Source organism: Manacus candei, unplaced genomic scaffold (assembly GCF_025592945.1).
Source record: "Manacus candei isolate 608988 ecotype Guabito, Panama unplaced genomic scaffold, ASM2559294v1 h1tg000008l, whole genome shotgun sequence".
In the NCBI taxonomy this organism is placed as follows: Eukaryota; Metazoa; Chordata; class Aves; order Passeriformes; family Pipridae; genus Manacus; species Manacus candei.
This window is the reverse complement of record NW_026138056.1, coordinates 27,995,001-28,002,965: the sequence shown is the minus strand read 5'-3', so window position 1 is coordinate 28,002,965 and position 7,965 is coordinate 27,995,001.

Here is a 7,965-nt window from a genome sequence, read left to right as displayed (position 1 = left end):
CACTGTGCATTCCTAAGAGCACTTTGCTTAAAAAGAGCTTTGTTTTTTTCCTATATTTCTTCTTTCCCTGTCCTTTGTTTCCTTCCTTCAAAATACACTTTACCTGCGTCTTCATGTTAAAGCGAACTCTTTATTACACAATATATTTATTTTTCTTCCAAAGCCAAACGTGATCCTAATTAGGTAAGGGTCCCTTTAGTGTTCTATTACCACAAAACATTATTAATAACAGCAACAGCTGAAAGAGAGCAGTGATCCTGCAATCAAGCACTTATGATCTGTTCTTGGGCATGAGAGGTACATAAATGCTCTTTGGGTTAGATTCCAATGTCAGTTACCCAACTACAAATTAGATTTAACTCCACTGAATTTAAGTGTTTTAATTTGTCCATGCCTTTGTCAGGGGGGCTGGAACTAGATGATCTTTAAGGTCCTTTCCAACCCAAACCATGCTATGATTCGAGGAATGCTAATACAGGTGTAGACTTCATCAGATTTTTTACATTTTTTATTAAATAGTTTGCTTCAAAACTTTGCCATGTTCACCACTGAGTCTTTTGGGGGTGGGGAAGTGCAATCTCAAAAGCTAATATCTTTAATTATTTTTTTAATGAGTCCTATACAGTTATTTTTTAAAAAATAATAAAATCAAGAACAAACTACTATATCAGTTAGTGTCCTGGAAGACATATTTTCCAATCTTTCTTTGAGATTCTAAAATAAAACAATAGATACGCAGAATACACTGGTCAGTGGCCCTTGCCCTGAACATGTCTGGGATACAGGTTCACTCAGTCATCAGCCAAAGCTGAGCCGTGCTCAGTCATACTGGGTGGCTGCTGCCTCCACACTTCACAGTGGGAAGAAAATTATTTCATTCCTTCCTGGTTCACTCAAGATGAAGAAATGGGAAACGTCCTAAAAAAAAATTTCTCACAAAAAGGGAGACGACAAGGATTTGGAAAGTCATTTTACTCATTTCTTCATTTCCCATAAGTTGTGTGTTTGCTATTTTCTCTAATTACTGTGAAGAACAAACTTCTTTCCTCCACATTCCTCCTCCTCCTCATTATGATTTCCCTACCCTTATGGGGCCCAAAACCAGAGACCCTATCATTAATCTTCTTTCCCAAAGTGTTTAGGTCCATGAGGTCTGGCTTTAATTACCAGCCATGAGAAGAATTAATTACCCTGGCCTAACAAAGACAGGATGGTGGAAGGAGGGCAATGTTGTGAGGATCTGACAGTGCACATTTTGGCATTTTAGATATTCCCATTGCTACTTCTCTGTCACTTGAAAAAAAAAAAAAAGATAAAAAGACAAGTATGCAGTAGTTATTCCAAGTTTACAAATGCCTCCAAAGATACCTTTGTGGGAATTAAAGTTCTCCTTGTGGGAGTACTTGTAGAGTGTAGAGCAAATAGATAGCACTTCAACAGTGAATGCATAATCATAATGAGTTGACCAGTGACTCAAAGCTGAGCTATGCAAGCCTAAAATAAGTATTACAAATGTGGGAGTCTATAATTCTCAATCAAGGGACAAAATGTTTCACTGTTTTAAATGTAAAAAAGCTACTTATCCTTCTGTCAGCTGAAGTTGGATGTGGCCACATTACTTCTGAAAAGTTCTCATTTTCTGTGGAATTGCACTAGTTCATAGTACATTTAATATCTCCAAAATACACTCTTTTGCTTTAATAATCTTCTTACTTAGCATGAAAATCAGACTGGAACACTGATTTACAAATAAGCACTCTATACTGAATGGAGCTACAGCTTGTTGAAGTTAAAGCACTTCAATATTTGTGTCAATAAAACATGTTGTTCCTCTGATCTTTCTATGTACCCAAATGAATTGACTGAGTGCTTTAAAGTATTGAGTATATCACAGGAATAGCATTTAAAGGGAAAGATGCGTAGGGCAACTTTATGTTACTTAGTAACTGGGACAATAACATTAAAAATTATAAGTGAAATGGGAGCCACTCCAGGAAAAATACATAATATCTGAGCTTGCAGTGGTAAAACATCTTGCAGAAGGCTTGAAAGGGCTAAAAAGTTTGTAACTTCTCTGGAGAATCTGGCATTCAGCTATTGAATTTGGTGGTTGTTGGGTTTTGGTTGGTTTTTTGTTTGTTATATTTTATTGGGGGTTTTTTGTTGGTTTGTTGATTTTTGATTTGGGATTTGTTTTCTTTTCTGGCTGAGAACTGTGGCATAACACATCTGACACAAATGTGGCATGGTACGGAGTTTCTGCTCAAGAAGTCATCAGCTGTGCCTCATCTTTACCTATTCTCATAGCCTGGGCTGTATCATCCTCTGCTGTACTCCCAGCATATTCAGCAGTTCTTCCTTAACTGAGGAATCTCTATTCGGGATATTACTGATGCTTGGAAGACACCACACTGACAGGTATCATCAGTCATCCCATGCTGCTTTGTGATTTTAAGGTATCTGAAGTGGTCCGAAAAGTAAGAGCTAGCTAGCTGGGCTTCCAAAAGCAATGTTTCTATGCTAATGTGCTGCTCTACCTGGTTTAATAGATGCTTCTTTCTACCTGGTTTTAATGTTGACTTCTGAAAAACAGTGGCTCTTTTATTGCCTGGAATGGTGTGCAGCAAGCCCTTTCATCCTAAGTGCAATGTCTGCAGAAACTATCTTGCTGTGCCATCACATCCAAAGCCTTGGATCATCTTAACTCAACTGCTAGGTATTTTGTGCTACATTACTAATTACTGCAAGGCTTTTAACATTTATTTCTTTCAGTAAGATTTGTTCCACATATTATGATTCCTGACTCAGTCTATGATGCAGAATGAATCATATTTAATTGTCCCAGCCATGGTAATTATGTTATGAGAATTAGGAACATAGTGTCTTTCTGGTGAATATTACCTATGCCTTTCTTTAGGGCCTGATTTCTCTTTAATTGATTTTGTTGGAAGGCTTAGGCTTTGGGGGATGCCTTTCAGGGTCAGAAGAATTTTTACATCATGGGAGTTTGTATGACAAAGTATCCTGTGGGGTTTATACATAGTGTGAAAATAGCTGTGTCATCAAAGTTCTTAGTCTGAAATTGGGTTTGGTTTTGTTTTTTAAATACACCTAAGTTTCTCAGATTGCATAGAGAAAGTATTTTCAATTTTCTTGAATGCCTCCCATCGTTACACCTTCTGGATGACAGACAAACTGTGTTGAAGAGCTGCTGTGTCAATGGTTTATGTTGCAGCTGACTCACTGTAAGTTTCATGCACGCACAAAAGTTAACAGAGAAATGTTTGTTGATTTGCTGAGTGCTATGCAATCCTTCATGGGTCTGAAGAGATCATCCATCTGAAATCACGTACAATAAATACATTAAGTAACACATTATCTAATGCTTTTCCAAGTCTTATCAATAATGAATGCTGCAAGTATTTGTATATTCAGGTTGCTGCTCAACCTCCTGTGACAGATAAGAATCAAATTACTCTACCATGAATGGCCTGTAAGAGACCTGGGGCAGTAAGTGATGCAGTCTGTGCAATGGCAGAAAGGAATGCACGTTTCTGAGCTCAAGTCACTTTTGCTATAGGCAAGCATTTATTTTCTGCACTGTATGAAAGAATAAAAGAAGTTTTATGACCTGTGTAATGCAGAAAGCAAAACTCTCTGGTCATAATTGTCTATGAATTCCAGACTAGGGATTCCCAGTCTACAAATCCCAGCTCATCTGTTTTTCCACCCTCCTTTTCATGGGACCAGTGGTCATTGGGAGTGGTGACTTTCATACACACAATCATTTCTCCACTTCCTGTGCCTGAAATTTAGTGAGGTGTGAAACATTAACCCTTCCTGTCAGATCAACTAGTGCAACACAAGGAATATGTGTATCATAGGCAATGTGGGAAGGAAGAAAGGAAGGAAGGAAGGAAGGAAGGAAACATTTCAAAAATCCCTTAAAGGAACAATGGAAAATGAAATGTTTTTGTCATGTAAGATCCATAACTCAGGGAACAGAGAAATCAACTAAAAGATTTATGAAAAATATCTTATAGAAACAGTTTGTAAATTATATTTTAAAAAGTAAGGTAGCAGTACATGACAGAATCAATAATGATTTAAAATAAATTTCAGGTGTGCTTTCTTCAACACTTAATTACTCTGTTCAACTTACTAGTGTGTCTTCAAACTAAGCACTCTGTTTTCTTATTTTGAATTGAAAACAATGATTTAAAACAGTGACCTCTAATGCCTCACTGTTGAATTAGCTCCTGTATATTATATGATTGTTTAAATTTTTTAGTGTCAACAAAATCTTTTTTGAACAAATAACAGCATATCACTATATCCTTTTCACACCATCTGTTCCAAAACAATTGTCTCACTGACGTGAAGAGTTATTCCAATAAAAATCCTACACAGTTTTATCAGGTAATTTTTATGCAATATTAACAGGGTCATCAGACAGACAGTGTGGGTAACTACTTGATAAATATGTGTAAAAAATAAAATAGCAATTATAAGAATTAATAGCTACGGGAAAAAATAAAAAGAAGATCTATGTTCTGGCAAAAGACCAAAAAATTATATAGATAATTAATTTTAAATGTAGATAGTATTTTTCACCCTAGCAGGTTCTAAACTGGTATAAACAGTCTGACTGAAATGCATATTTTATATGACGTAAAGGAAAAACAGAGCAGCTCTTCATTGCTCTACAGCAATGTTGTACTACAGGGTTTTGGACAGGAAATAAAGAACACCTTTTTTTTGTAGAAACCAGGAGGGAATTTGAGGGTGCAGAATATTTTTACCCACACTGATTTTGGGCCAGGCCATCAGCTTTTAAGACCCTTGTTCTCATAAATGTGACATGAGATCTCAGAAATTACCATAGGCAGCAAGGATATGTCTTTATAAGATGTAAGTCACACAGTTTTTGCAAATTCTAGTAGCACCTAAGCATCTGCAGGGTTTAGAAAAAAAGGTCTTAGAAGGCCCCAGTCTCACTCCCTCCCAGTTCTCTGATTTTCTTTGGGAAGAAGCTGTTCAACTAAAACACCAATCAGGACTACTGATGCTCAAGTCCTGAAAATATATGTGTTGTGAAAGGGGGGTTCACAGCACAAAGCAGCCCCATCACATGGTGCAACAAAACAACAAAACCTATCACTTCAGTCATAGTAAATAGCTTGAGATATGTCTATGAATATTAAACTCTCTTCAAACAGCAGGGAGCAAGCAACCTACTGTTTGAAATAAGAATGTGTGCTTACAAATTATCCACTATTGAGGAACTTTCCCCATCAGACTGCAAGCCAGCAGGTAATCTAGTTTTTACTTTAACGGTTCATACAGTGTTGAACTGGTTTTCTGGCAAAACCCCATTCATTTCATCTCTGCCTGTTTTTGAAACACCCACCGTAAGACCTGTATTTGCAAAGTTACTGTGGCCATATATAACCTTTGATCCTGGGTTGTCTTCACCATTGTTCTTTGGGGTTTTTTCCACATTTTGTGGGGAAGTCTTATTATTTGTTTAAATAACTTTGCTATGGTTTTTTGATATCATGCCATTTACCAAACTTTCCAGACAGCAATGATAAACAATAGCATCATGGCCCACTAAAACATGGTATCTATTCCTAATGGAATTCATGGCAACCTTGCTGAAACCTGTTTTAATATTATTGACCTGGTGAAAAGCATCTTAATTCTCACCTGACCAGCCAAACTCAGAGAGGACATGTTTCTCTAGAATGCATCTTCCCATTGGGTACAACCTGATTGCGACCAATATGAGGAACAGATGGGCTTTACTTCAGAACGCCTTTCTTTGGATGATTTATGGAAGACCTATAGTATTTTACAACAGTTATTCTAAGTTAGCTGATTTGTTTTAAGGTTCTTTAGAAAGCTTAAATATGAAAAGGGACATAAGATTCATCATTTTCAGAGTTCTCAATCTATAGGTATATAAAACGTAAAATCTTTAACGTAAGTAGCCTACCAATACGCTAACTGCTTTATTGAGAAGTTCTATTCTCATTTTCAGTGGTATCTTTTTATATCACCACACATTCTCCTAACCTTCCATATAATTTTTTAAATTTATTTTAAAAGAACAAGCCGGCTCTATGCTGTACTAACACATCAGTGATAGTCTCTTAGTTAAAACATTATCTGTCACATGAGCCAGTCACCACCAAGGGTTCATTTTTGCGTGAGAACTATTCTGTATGAGCATTTTAGTTAGGATGGATTCCCTACCTAATGTCACTATACTAATTAAAACAAAAAAAAAAAGGAAGTAACATGTACAGTCACACAAAGCCTGTCTTTTGAAAGAGCTCAACTATATATCAAGAAAAATGGAAAAAAACCAACTCTTGTAGTTAATATCAGGCCTTTTAACATGATATAGGTATTTTACAGGCATTTTAATCTCCAGTTATTCTGATATGGTCTGGGTGGAAAAATAATACAAAATATAAAATCATGACAACTGAAATAATTCCTTTACTTGTAGTTACAAACTTTGGAGATCTGCATTTTAGAACCACAATTGAATGACATATAAAGTTCTGAATCTATTAAAATCATTGTGCATTTTGACACTGACTATTTGTCACACAGCAAATATTTCACTGATATAATTTATATGGTATCAAAGGGAGGAGGTAGAAAGAATTGTCAGTAGGGTGTGGCACTTTTTTCTTTGTTGCTGAATTTAAATGGAATCAGACATTTTTATATTCAACCTTGCAGAACAACTTGTAATAATTTTTGAAGTTTGGGAATAGATGGAGTCCAAAATAGCATATATAATTTATAGGCCTTAATTTTCAAGAATATATGTGCATTCACAGAGGAGATTCTGGAGAAGAAAGCTGACACATCTTAACAAGTATCAACTCTCCTCTCCAAACAGTCTTTATCTCTACTTGCAAAATTCTTACCTTAAATAACAAGGAACATGCAGGCTGAAGAGCATAGAACAATTTTCTAGCATTAAGATTCAATATTCTGTAAAAGCATCCTCTCAAGGGAGGTTGCAGGAGACCCATTGCTTGAGTCATTTAAATCTAAACTGGATAAAAGTTCACTATAGGGAACAGTTTTGGATAAGTGGCGACTCTACAAATTGATTTTACAAAATTTTCCCATTTCTAGCTTCTATGATTTTGCAGCAACTTTAATAGGACACAAAAGAGCTTCCAAAATGGCTGAATACCAATCTTACATCTTTTCATCCAGAACCAAATTATATAGGTCTTGTTTAAATTATGACAGAAACCAGGGATAGTCACAGCCGATATATTATGGGATTATGATCCACAATGGGATTCTCCACCTCAAAACTATTTAGGCTATTGCCAAAACATTTCAGATCATGCTCTCTCTCATTTTTTCCACTAACAAATTTGTAAAAATTAGGTGTAAATTTTTAGTGTAACTAATACATCATAATTGTTTTCTTTTGTATTTTGCTGATTTATTGTTTTGGCTTTTCCCCCCCCAAATTACAAAATGAACAGAATTACTAAATTAAAGGGCAAAATAAAAATCTACAATGTAACTTTTAGCTGATACATAGGTTTGAGTCTACACTGGTTTTGATCTGGAGAATTTGTATGGCTTTGTAGTGATGACAAACTAGGTTTTTTTCACTTTAAAACAGTAAAATACAGCATCTGATCCAAGGGTGATTTCATACCAACTTCAGTGGACAAGAAAAAAAACCAATTTTGTAAGTAAAGGCAGAGAATCTCTACCCAGAACTGAACCTAATATAGCAAATGCACACTACTGAGATGTGCAACACCTCAGTAAACTGTTTGTAAACTACTCTTGAGCACAGGCTGCTAAGTACGATGAAATCTATAAAACTGGGTGGTTTTATGCTGTACATGGGTTTAGGGATTAAGATCGGTCATATTTATTTTTAGTTAGGTCTATGTTAGAATTCAAGCCTTT